This window comes from Salmo salar, chromosome 03, assembly GCF_965601325.2.
Source record: "Salmo salar chromosome 03, fSalSal1, whole genome shotgun sequence".
NCBI lineage: Eukaryota > Metazoa > Chordata > Actinopteri > Salmoniformes > Salmonidae > Salmo > Salmo salar.
In genome coordinates, this window is record NC_138293.1 from 99,249,225 (window position 1) to 99,264,095 (window position 14,871).

Below are 14,871 nucleotides of genomic sequence, written 5' to 3' on the forward strand. Positions count from 1 at the left end.
GTCTAGTGTAATATAAACCACATGTACATCACTGTGAAGACATGTCTAGTGTAATATAAACCACATGTACATCACTGTGAAGACATGTCTAGTGTAATATAAACCACCACATCACTGTGAAGACATGTCTAGTGTAATATAAACCACATGTACATCACTGTGAAGACATGTCTAGTGTAATATAAACCACATGTACATCACTGTGAAGACATGTCTAGTGTAATATAAACCACATGTACATCACTGTGAAGACGTGTCTAGTGTAATATAAACCACCACATCACTGTGAAGACATGTCTAGTGTAATATAAACCACCACATCACTGTGAAGACATGTCTAGTGTAATATAAACCACCACATCACTGTGAAGACATGTCTAGTGTAATATAAACCACATGTACATCACTGTGAAGACATGTCTAGTGTAATATAAACCACCACATCACTGTGAAGACATGTCTAGTGTAATATAAACCACCACATCACTGTGAAGACATGTCTAGTGTAATATAAACCACCACATCACTGTGAAGACATGTCTAGTGTAATATAAACCACCACATCACTGTGAAGACATGTCTAGTGTAATATAAACCACCACATCACTGTGAAGACATGTCTAGTGTAATATAAACCACCACATCACTGTGAAGACATGTCTAGTGTAATATAAACCACATGTACATCACTGTGAAGACATGTCTAGTGTAATATAAACCACCACATCACTGTGAAGACATGTCTAGTGTAATATAAACCACCACATCACTGTGAAGACATGTCTAGTGTAATATAAACCACATGTACATCACTGTGAAGACATGTCTAGTGTAATATAAACCACCACATCACTGTGAAGACATGTCTAGTGTAATATAAACCACATGTACATCACTGTGAAGACATGTCTAGTGTAATATAAACCACCACATCACTGTGAAGACATGTCTAGTGTAATATAAACCACATGTACATCACTGTGAAGACATGTCTAGTGTAATATAAACCACCACATCACTGTGAAGACATGTCTAGTGTAATATAAACCACCACATCACTGTGAAGACATGTCTAGTGTAATATAAACCACCACATCACTGTGAAGACATGTCTAGTGTAATATAAACCACCACATCACTGTGAAGACATGTCTAGTGTAATATAAACCACATGTACATCACTGTGAAGACATGTCTAGTGTAATATAAACCACCACATCACTGTGAAGACATGTCTAGTGTAATATAAACCACATGTACATCACTGTGAAGACATGTCTAGTGTAATATAAACCACCACATCACTGTGAAGACATGTCTAGTGTAATATAAACCACATGTACATCACTGTGAAGACATGTCTAGTGTAATATAAACCACATGTACATCACTGTGAAGACGTGTCTAGTGTAATATAAACCACATGTACATCACTGTGAAGACATGTCTAGTGTAATATAAACCACCACATCACTGTGAAGACGTGTCTAGTGTAATATAAACCACCACATCACTGTGAAGACATGTCTAGTGTAATATAAACCACATGTACATCACTGTGAAGACGTGTCTAGTGTAATATAAACCACATGTACATCACTGTGAAGACATGTCTAGTGTAATATAAACCACCACATCACTGTGAAGACATGTCTAGTGTAATATAAACCACATGTACATCACTGTGAAGACATGTCTAGTGTAATATAAACCACATGTACATCACTGTGAAGACATGTCTAGTGTAATATAAACCACATGTACATCACTGTGAAGACATGTCTAGTGTAATATAAACCACATGTACATCACTGTGAAGACATGTCTAGTGTAATATAAACCACCACATCACTGTGAAGACATGTCTAGTGTAATATAAACCACATGTACATCACTGTGAAGACATGTCTAGTGTAATATAAACCACCACATCACTGTGAAGACATGTCTAGTGTAATATAAACCACCACATCACTGTGAAGACATGTCTAGTGTAATATAAACCACCACATCACTGTGAAGACATGTCTAGTGTAATATAAACCACATGTACATCACTGTGAAGACATGTCTAGTGTAATATAAACCACATGTACATCACTGTGAAGACATGTCTAGTGTAATATAAACCACCACATCACTGTGAAGACATGTCTAGTGTAATATAAACCACATGTACATCACTGTGAAGACATGTCTAGTGTAATATAAACCACCACATCACTGTGAAGACATGTCTAGTGTAATATAAACCACATGTACATCACTGTGAAGACATGTCTAGTGTAATATAAACCACATGTACATCACTGTGAAGACATGTCTAGTGTAATATAAACCACATGTACATCACTGTGAAGACATGTCTAGTGTAATATAAACCACCACATCACTGTGAAGACATGTCTAGTGTAATATAAACCACATGTACATCACTGTGAAGACATGTCTAGTGTAATATAAACCACATGTACATCACTGTGAAGACATGTCTAGTGTAATATAAACCACATGTACATCACTGTGAAGACGTGTCTAGTGTAATATAAACCACCACATCACTGTGAAGACATGTCTAGTGTAATATAAACCACCACATCACTGTGAAGACATGTCTAGTGTAATATAAACCACCACATCACTGTGAAGACATGTCTAGTGTAATATAAACCACATGTACATCACTGTGAAGACATGTCTAGTGTAATATAAACCACCACATCACTGTGAAGACATGTCTAGTGTAATATAAACCACCACATCACTGTGAAGACATGTCTAGTGTAATATAAACCACCACATCACTGTGAAGACATGTCTAGTGTAATATAAACCACCACATCACTGTGAAGACATGTCTAGTGTAATATAAACCACCACATCACTGTGAAGACATGTCTAGTGTAATATAAACCACCACATCACTGTGAAGACATGTCTAGTGTAATATAAACCACATGTACATCACTGTGAAGACATGTCTAGTGTAATATAAACCACATGTACATCACTGTGAAGACATGTCTAGTGTAATATAAACCACATGTACATCACTGTGAAGACATGTCTAGTGTAATATAAACCACCACATCACTGTGAAGACATGTCTAGTGTAATATAAACCACATGTACATCACTGTGAAGACGTGTCTAGTGTAATATAAACCACCACATCACTGTGAAGACATGTCTAGTGTAATATAAACCACCACATCACTGTGAAGACATGTCTAGTGTAATATAAACCACCACATCACTGTGAAGACATGTCTAGTGTAATATAAACCACCACATCACTGTGAAGACATGTCTAGTGTAATATAAACCACCACATCACTGTGAAGACGTGTCTAGTGTAATATAAACCACATGTACATCACTGTGAAGACATGTCTAGTGTAATATAAACCACCACATCACTGTGAAGACATGTCTAGTGTAATATAAACCACCACATCACTGTGAAGACATGTCTAGTGTAATATAAACCACATGTACATCACTGTGAAGACATGTCTAGTGTAATATAAACCACCACATCACTGTGAAGACATGTCTAGTGTAATATAAACCACATGTACATCACTGTGAAGACATGTCTAGTGTAATATAAACCACCACATCACTGTGAAGACATGTCTAGTGTAATATAAACCACATGTACATCACTGTGAAGACATGTCTAGTGTAATATAAACCACATGTACATCACTGTGAAGACATGTCTAGTGTAATATAAACCACCACATCACTGTGAAGACATGTCTAGTGTAATATAAACCACCACATCACTGTGAAGACATGTCTAGTGTAATATAAACCACATGTACATCACTGTGAAGACATGTCTAGTGTAATATAAACCACATGTACATCACTGTGAAGACATGTCTAGTGTAATATAAACCACCACATCACTGTGAAGACATGTCTAGTGTAATATAAACCACCACATCACTGTGAAGACATGTCTAGTGTAATATAAACCACCACATCACTGTGAAGACATGTCTAGTGTAATATAAACCACATGTACATCACTGTGAAGACATGTCTAGTGTAATATAAACCACATGTACATCACTGTGAAGACATGTCTAGTGTAATATAAACCACCACATCACTGTGAAGACATGTCTAGTGTAATATAAACCACATGTACATCACTGTGAAGACATGTCTAGTGTAATATAAACCACCACATCACTGTGAAGACATGTCTAGTGTAATATAAACCACCACATCACTGTGAAGACATGTCTAGTGTAATATAAACCACCACATCACTGTGAAGACATGTCTAGTGTAATATAAACCACATGTACATCACTGTGAAGACATGTCTAGTGTAATATAAACCACATGTACATCACTGTGAAGACATGTCTAGTGTAATATAAACCACCACATCACTGTGAAGACATGTCTAGTGTAATATAAACCACCACATCACTGTGAAGACATGTCTAGTGTAATATAAACCACATGTACATCACTGTGAAGACATGTCTAGTGTAATATAAACCACCACATCACTGTGAAGACATGTCTAGTGTAATATAAACCACCACATCACTGTGAAGACATGTCTAGTGTAATATAAACCACATGTACATCACTGTGAAGACATGTCTAGTGTAATATAAACCACCACATCACTGTGAAGACATGTCTAGTGTAATATAAACCACATGTACATCACTGTGAAGACATGTCTAGTGTAATATAAACCACCACATCACTGTGAAGACATGTCTAGTGTAATATAAACCACATGTACATCACTGTGAAGACATGTCTAGTGTAATATAAACCACATGTACATCACTGTGAAGACATGTCTAGTGTAATATAAACCACATGTACATCACTGTGAAGACATGTCTAGTGTAATATAAACCACATGTACATCACTGTGAAGACATGTCTAGTGTAATATAAACCACCACATCACTGTGAAGACATGTCTAGTGTAATATAAACCACCACATCACTGTGAAGACATGTCTAGTGTAATATAAACCACCACATCACTGTGAAGACATGTCTAGTGTAATATAAACCACCACATCACTGTGAAGACATGCCTAGTGTAATATAAACCACATGTACATCACTGTGAAGACATGTCTAGTGTAATATAAACCACCACATCACTGTGAAGACGTGTCTAGTGTAATATAAACCACATGTACATCACTGTGAAGACATGTCTAGTGTAATATAAACCACATGTACATCACTGTGAAGACATGTCTAGTGTAATATAAACTACCACATCACTGTGAAGACATGTCTAGTGTAATATAAACCACCACATCACTGTGAAGACATGTCTAGTGTAATATAAACTACCACATCACTGTGAAGACATGTCTAGTGTAATATAAACCACCACATCACTGTGAAGACATGTCTAGTGTAATATAAACTACCACATCACTGTGAAGACATGTCTAGTGTAATATAAACCACCACATCACTGTGAAGACATGTCTAGTGTAATATAAACCACCACATCACTGTGAAGACATGTCTAGTGTAATATAAACCACCACATCACTTTGAAGACATGTCTAGTGTAATATAAACCACCACATCACTGTGAAGACATGTCTAGTGTAATATAAACCACCACATCACTGTGAAGACATGTCTAGTGTAATATAAACCACCACATCACTGTGAAGACGTGTCTAGTGTAATATAAACCACCACATCACTGTGAAGACGTGTCTAGTGTAATATAAACCACATGTACATCACTGTGAAGACATGTCTAGTGTAATATAAACCACCACATCACTGTGAAGACATGTCTAGTGTAATATAAACCACATGTACATCACTGTGAAGACATGTCTAGTGTAATATAAACCACCACATGACTTTGAAGACATGCCTAGTGTAATATAAACCACCACATCACTGTGAAGACATGTCTAGTGTAATATAAACTACCACATCACTGTGAAGACATGTCTAGTGTAATATAAACCACATGTACATCACTGTGAAGACATGTCTAGTGTAATATAAACCACATGTACATCACTGTGAAGACATGTCTAGTGTAATATAAACCACATGTACATCACTGTGAAGACATGTCTAGTGTAATATAAACCACATGTACATCACTGTGAAGACATGTCTAGTGTAATATAAACCACCACATCACTGTGAAGACATGTCTAGTGTAATATAAACCACATGTACATCACTGTGAAGACATGTCTAGTGTAATATAAACTACCACATCACTGTGAAGACATGTCTAGTGTAATATAAACCACCACATCACTGTGAAGACATGTCTAGTGTAATATAAACCACATTTACATCACTGTGAAGACGTGTCTAGTGTAATATAAACCACCACATCACTGTGAAGACATGTCTAGTGTAATATAAACCACATGTACATCACTGTGAAGACATGTCTAGTGTAATATAAACCACATGTACATCACTGTGAAGACATGTCTAGTGTAATATAAACCACCACATCACTGTGAAGACATGTCTAGTGTAATATAAACCACCACATCACTGTGAAGACATGTCTAGTGTAATATAAACCACCACATCACTGTGAAGACATGTCTAGTGTAATATAAACCACATGTACATCACTGTGAAGACATGTCTAGTGTAATATAAACCACATGTACATCACTGTGAAGACATGTCTAGTGTAATATAAACCACATGTACATCACTGTGAAGACATGTCTAGTGTAATATAAACCACCACATCACTGTGAAGACGTGTCTAGTGTAATATAAACCACATGTACATCACTGTGAAGACATGTCTAGTGTAATATAAACCACCACATCACTGTGAAGACATGTCTAGTGTAATATAAACCACATGTACATCACTGTGAAGACATGTCTAGTGTAATATAAACCACCACATCACTGTGAAGACATGTCTAGTGTAATATAAACCACATGTACATCACTGTGAAGACATGTCTAGTGTAATATAAACTACCACATCACTGTGAAGACATGTCTAGTGTAATATAAACCACCACATCACTGTGAAGACATGTCTAGTGTAATATAAACCACCACATCACTGTGAAGACATGTCTAGTGTAATATAAACCACATGTACATCACTGTGAAGACATGTCTAGTGTAATATAAACCACCACATCACTGTGAAGACATGTCTAGTGTAATATAAACCACATGTACATCACTGTGAAGACATGTCTAGTGTAATATAAACCACCACATCACTGTGAAGACATGTCTAGTGTAATATAAACCACATGTACATCACTGTGAAGACATGTCTAGTGTAATATAAACCACATGTACATCACTGTGAAGACATGTCTAGTGTAATATAAACCACATGTACATCACTGTGAAGACATGTCTAGTGTAATATAAACCACCACATCACTGTGAAGACATGTCTAGTGTAATATAAACCACCACATCACTGTGAAGACATGTCTAGTGTAATATAAACCACCACATCACTGTGAAGACATGTCTAGTGTAATATAAACCACCACATCACTGTGAAGACATGTCTAGTGTAATATAAACCACCACATCACTGTGAAGACATGTCTAGTGTAATATAAACCACCACATCACTGTGAAGACATGTCTAGTGTAATATAAACCACATGTACATCACTGTGAAGACATGTCTAGTGTAATATAAACCACATGTACATCACTGTGAAGACATGTCTAGTGTAATATAAACCACATGTACATCACTGTGAAGACATGTCTAGTGTAATATAAACCACCACATCACTGTGAAGACGTGTCTAGTGTAATATAAACCACCACATCACTGTGAAGACATGTCTAGTGTAATATAAACCACATGTACATCACTGTGAAGACATGTCTAGTGTAATATAAACCACCACATCACTGTGAAGACGTGTCTAGTGTAATATAAACCACATGTACATCACTGTGAAGACATGTCTAGTGTAATATAAACCACCACATCACTGTGAAGACATGTCTAGTGTAATATAAACCACCACATCACTGTGAAGACATGTCTAGTGTAATATAAACCACATGTACATCACTGTGAAGACATGTCTAGTGTAATATAAACCACCACATCACTGTGAAGACATGTCTAGTGTAATATAAACCACCACATCACTGTGAAGACATGTCTAGTGTAATATAAACCACCACATCACTGTGAAGACATGTCTAGTGTAATATAAACCACATGTACATCACTGTGAAGACATGTCTAGTGTAATATAAACCACATGTACATCACTGTGAAGACATGTCTAGTGTAATATAAACCACCACATCACTGTGAAGACATGTCTAGTGTAATATAAACCACCACATCACTGTGAAGACATGCCTAGTGTAATATAAACCACATGTACATCACTGTGAAGACATGTCTAGTGTAATATAAACCACCACATCACTGTGAAGACATGTCTAGTGTAATATAAACCACATGTACATCACTGTGAAGACATGTCTAGTGTAATATAAACCACATGTACATCACTGTGAAGACATGTCTAGTGTAATATAAACCACCACATCACTGTGAAGACGTGTCTAGTGTAATATAAACCACATGTACATCACTGTGAAGACATGTCTAGTGTAATATAAACCACCACATCACTGTGAAGACATGTCTAGTGTAATATAAACCACCACATCACTGTGAAGACATGTCTAGTGTAATATAAACCACATGTACATCACTGTGAAGACATGTCTAGTGTAATATAAACCACCACATCACTGTGAAGACATGTCTAGTGTAATATAAACCACATGTACATCACTGTGAAGACATGTCTAGTGTAATATAAACCACCACATCACTGTGAAGACATGTCTAGTGTAATATAAACCACATGTACATCACTGTGAAGACATGTCTAGTGTAATATAAACCACCACATCACTGTGAAGACATGTCTAGTGTAATATAAACCACATGTACATCACTGTGAAGACATGTCTAGTGTAATATAAACCACCACATCACTGTGAAGACATGTCTAGTGTAATATAAACCACCACATCACTGTGAAGACATGTCTAGTGTAATATAAACCACCACATCACTGTGAAGACATGTCTAGTGTAATATAAACCACATGTACATCACTGTGAAGACGTGTCTAGTGTAATGTAAACCACCACATCACTGTGAAGACATGTCTAGTGTAATATAAACCACATGTACATCACTGTGAAGACATGTCTAGTGTAATATAAACCACCACATCACTGTGAAGACATGTCTAGTGTAATATAAACCACCACATCACTGTGAAGACATGTCTAGTGTAATATAAACCACCACATCACTGTGAAGACATGTCTAGTGTAATATAAACCACCACATCACTGTGAAGACATGTCTAGTGTAATATAAACCACCACATCACTGTGAAGACATGTCTAGTGTAATATAAACCACATGTACATCACTGTGAAGACATGTCTAGTGTAATATAAACCACATGTACATCACTGTGAAGACATGTCTAGTGTAATATAAACCACCACATCACTGTGAAGACATGTCTAGTGTAATATAAACCACCACATCACTGTGAAGACGTGTCTAGTGTAATATAAACCACCACATCACTGTGAAGACATGTCTAGTGTAATATAAACCACCACATCACTGTGAAGACATGTCTAGTGTAATATAAACCACATGTACATCACTGTGAAGACATGTCTAGTGTAATATAAACCACATGTACATCACTGTGAAGATGTGTCTAGTGTAATATAAACCACCACATCACTGTGAAGACATGTCTAGTGTAATATAAACCACCACATCACTGTGAAGACATGTCTAGTGTAATATAAACCACATGTACATCACTGTGAAGACATGTCTAGTGTAATATAAACCACCACATCACTGTGAAGACATGTCTAGTGTAATATAAACCACATGTACATCACTGTGAAGACATGTCTAGTGTAATATAAACCACATGTACATCACTGTGAAGACATGTCTAGTGTAATATAAACCACCACATCACTGTGAAGACATGTCTAGTGTAATATAAACCACATGTACATCACTGTGAAGACATGTCTAGTGTAATATAAACCACCACATCACTGTGAAGACATGTCTAGTGTAATATAAACCACATGTACATCACTGTGAAGACGTGTCTAGTGTAATATAAACCACCACATCACTGTGAAGACATGTCTAGTGTAATATAAACCACCACATCACTGTGAAGACATGTCTAGTGTAATATAAACCACATGTACATCACTGTGAAGACATGTCTAGTGTAATATAAACCACCACATCACTGTGAAGACATGTCTAGTGTAATATAAACCACATGTACATCACTGTGAAGACATGTCTAGTGTAATATAAACCACATGTACATCACTGTGAAGACATGTCTAGTGTAATATAAACCACCACACCACTGTGAAGACATGTCTAGTGTAATATAAACCACATGTACATCACTGTGAAGACATGTCTAGTGTAATATAAACCACCACATCACTGTGAAGACATGTCTAGTGTAATATAAACCACATGTACATCACTGTGAAGACATGTCTAGTGTAATATAAACCACCACATCACTGTGAAGACATGTCTAGTGTAATATAAACCACATGTACATCACTGTGAAGACATGTCTAGTGTAATATAAACCACATGTACATCACTGTGAAGACGTGTCTAGTGTAATATAAACCACATGTACATCACTGTGAAGACATGTCTAGTGTAATATAAACCACATGTACATCACTGTGAAGACATGTCTAGTGTAATATAAACCACATGTACATCACTGTGAAGACATGTCTAGTGTAATATAAACCACATGTACATCACTGTGAAGACATGTCTAGTGTAATATAAACCACCACATCACTGTGAAGACATGTCTAGTGTAATATAAACCACATGTACATCACTGTGAAGACATGTCTAGTGTAATATAAACCACATGTACATCACTGTGAAGACATGTCTAGTGTAATATAAACCACCACATCACTGTGAAGACATGTCTAGTGTAATATAAACCACCACATCACTGTGAAGACATGTCTAGTGTAATATAAACCACCACATCACTGTGAAGACATGTCTAGTGTAATATAAACCACATGTACATCACTGTGAAGACATGTCTAGTGTAATATAAACCACATGTACATCACTGTGAAGACATGTCTAGTGTAATATAAACCACCACATCACTGTGAAGACATGTCTAGTGTAATATAAACCACCACATCACTGTGAAGACATGTCTAGTGTAATATAAACTACCACCACTTTTTGGACCTGGTTAGAAGACCACTCCAGGATGAACATAGCCACACAGACTTTTGGGCTGCACATACAACACTTACTAACATTGTGTTTATTTTTTTATATGCAACCAAGTGTCTTCACTTTTCTCTCTGGGTGGGTGGAGGTTCAATGTTCCATTTTTTACTTATATTATAAAAGTAACAATACTTGCTTTATTGGTCCATTTGCATGGATATTCTTTATTTTTGCAGTCACTGTACCTAACCTGACACACAACACACACATCACAGGCTGGGCGCAGGACATACCTGAGTCCTGGGAGTCTTCTGCTTCCTGAAAACTAGGGTAGACCCCATAAGGAGACTGGAATGACATTGACCACGGATGATGAGAGAGGAGACTGGACCTTCTGGACCCATTGTCTCATTGTGGTGGAACCACTCCAAAACGCTGCAGTATGAGACCAGTCTGAACTGTCTGGGATGACCACTATAGATCACCAGGTGGATTTGAGAATCTGGAGCAGCAGTCATGTACTTGGAACAGTTGCTTTTTTTCACAATATGACACAAGTTATGTTTTGATATTTCAAGTTCAATGTGTAGGCCTATATATCCTATTCCAATAAAATATGCCAAAAAGATTGTGATTAATGTGAAAACATACCTGCACTGCGTTTGGGCTAGTATAAAAAGAAAAACCCAGAACCGTCCAGCTCATAGAGGTTTATGATCAGAGATCATTCAGTAAAGTCAAGTTTAGCTACCGGTACTTACTTGTAGGATAACTGTCCATTTGGTTCAGCTGAAATGGATAACTGTCCATTTGGTTCAGCTGAACTGGATAACTGTCCATTTGGTTCAGCTGAACTGGATAACTGTCCATTTGGTTCAGCTGAAATGGATAACTGTCCATTTGGTTCAGCTGAAATGGATAACTGTCCATTTGGTTCAGCTGAACTGGATAACTGTCCATTTGGTTCAGCTGAAATGGATAACTGTCCATTTGGTTCAGCTGAAATGGATAACTGTCCATTTGGTTCAGCTGAAATGGATAACTGTCCATTTGGTTCAGCTGAAATGGATAACTGTCCATTTGGTTCAGCTGAACTGGATAACTGTCCATTTGGTTCAGCTGAACTGGATAACTGTCCATTTGGTTCAGCTGAACTGGATAACTGTCCATTTGGTTCAGCTGAAATGGATAACTGTCCATTTGGTTCAGCTGAAATGGATAACTGTCCATTTGGTTCAGCTGAAATGGATAACTGTCCATTTGGTTCAGCTGAAATGGATAACTGTCCATTTGGTTCAGCTGAACTGGATAACTGTCCATTTGGTTCAGCTGAACTGGATAACTGTCCATTTGGTTCAGCTGAACTGGATAACTGTCCATTTGGTTCAGCTGAAATGGATAACTGTCCATTTGGTTCAGCTGAAATGGATAACTGTCCATTTGGTTCAGCTGAAATGGATAACTGTCCATTTGGTTCAGCTGAACTGGATAACTGTCCATTTGGTTCAGCTGAAATGGATAACTGTCCATTTGGTTCAGCTGAAATGGATAACTGTCCATTTGGTTCAGCTGAACTGGATAACTGTCCATTTGGTTCAGCTGAACTGGATAACTGTCCATTTGGTTCAGCTGAAATGCATAACTGTCCATTTGGTTCAGCTGAAATGGAGTTGTCTGCAATTTCATTTTTAGATCCGGACAAATGTTTCCATGACGCCAGAGTTAATGTGGGCAGCAAGATCCCTGTGTTCCTCATCAATCACGTTCTCTGCAGTATAAGCATTCTTAATGAGTTCGCAATGGAGCACAGTTGCCACAACTGCACCACCCATCTGCTGTCTTCACTTCTCCCTGTATAACTCATCTGTAACGCTAGGCTACTGTCTTCACTTCTGCCTGTATAACTCATCTGTAACGCTAGGCTACTGTCTTCACTTCTCCCTGTATAACTCATCTGTAACGCTAGGCTACTGTCTTCACTTCTGCCTGTATAACTCATCTGTAACGCTAGGCTGCTGTCTTCACTTCTCCCTGTATAACTCATCTGTAACGCTAGGCTGCTGTCTTCACTTCTCCCTGTATAACTCATCTGTAACGCTAGGCTGCTGTCTTCACTTCTCCCTGTATAACTCATCTGTAACGCTAGGCTACTGTCTTCACTTCTCCCTGTATAACTCATCTGTAACGCTAGGCTGCTGTCTTCACTTCTCCCTGTATAACTCATCTGTAACGCTAGGCTACTGTCTTCACTTCTCCCTGTATAACTCATCTGTAACGCTAGGCTACTGTCTTCACTTCTCCCTGTATAACTCATCTGTAACGCTAGGCTACTGTCTTCACTTCTCCCTGTATAACTCATCTGTAACGCTAGGCTACTGTCTTCACTTCTCCCTGTATAACTCATCTGTAACGCTAGGCTGCTGTCTTCACTTCTCCCTGTATAACTCATCTGTAACGCTAGGCTACTGTCTTCACTTCTCCCTGTATAACTCATCTGTAACGCTAGGCTGCTGTCTTCACTTCTCCCTGTATAACTCATCTGTAACGCTAGGCTACTGTCTTCACTTCTCCCTGTATAACTCATCTGTAACGCTAGGCTACTGTCTTCACTTCTCCCTGTATAACTCATCTGTAACGCTAGGCTACTGTCTTCACTTCTCCCTGTATAACTCATCTGTAACGCTATGCTACTGTCTTCACTTCTCCCTGTATAACTCATCTGTAACGCTAGGCTACTGTCTTCACTTCTGCCTGTATAACTCATCTGTAACGCTAGGCTACTGTCTTCACTTCTGCCTGTATAACTCATCTGTAACGCTAGGCTGCTGTCTTCACTTCTGCCCAGAAAAAAGACTTGCATCTGTGATTGTGAATAAGGGTCATACATGCACTTTTTATGTAAAAGGCCACTCAAAAATGTGGAGTTTTGTCACATAACTAGAGATCTGTGGCATTTTGTTTTGAGGGAGCGTGCAATTGACATGCTGACTGCAGGAATGTCCGCCAGAGCTGTTACTAGAGAATTTAATGTTAATTTCTCAACCATAAGCCGCTTCCAAAGTCATTTTAGAGAATTTGGCAGTACGTCCAACCAGCTTTACAACTGCAGACCACGTGTTGGCGTCGTGTGGTTGAGCGGTTTGCTGATGTCAACATTGTGAACACGGTGCCCTTCGGTGGGGTAATGGGCAGGCATAAGCTACGGACGACCAACACAATTGCATTTTATCGACAGCAATTTGAATGCACAGAGAGACTGTGATGAGATTGAGGCCCATTGTAGTGCCATTCATAGGGCCTAATGAATTTATTTCAATTGACTGATTTCCTTATTTGAACAGTAACTCGGTAAAATAACAGTAAAAAAAAAAAAACTGTAAAAATGCAAGTTGCGTTATATTTTTGTTCAGTATAGTAATGTAGCTTTTCAGAACCCTTGATAGAATACCTCATTTCTCTGGTGTCCGCTTGTTTTGACTTGCAGTGGAATTGAGACATCTGACCCTCTCTCTCTCTCTTTCTCTCCC

General features: G+C 37.9%; 1 protein-coding gene across 1 annotated transcript in view; it reads left to right on the forward strand.

The window, feature by feature from the left end:
• The window catches only part of arl6ip1 (ARL6 interacting reticulophagy regulator 1), a 65,957-nt gene that overhangs the window by 28,368 nt on the left and 22,718 nt on the right, over positions 1-14,871 (forward strand). The window lies entirely within an intron of this gene.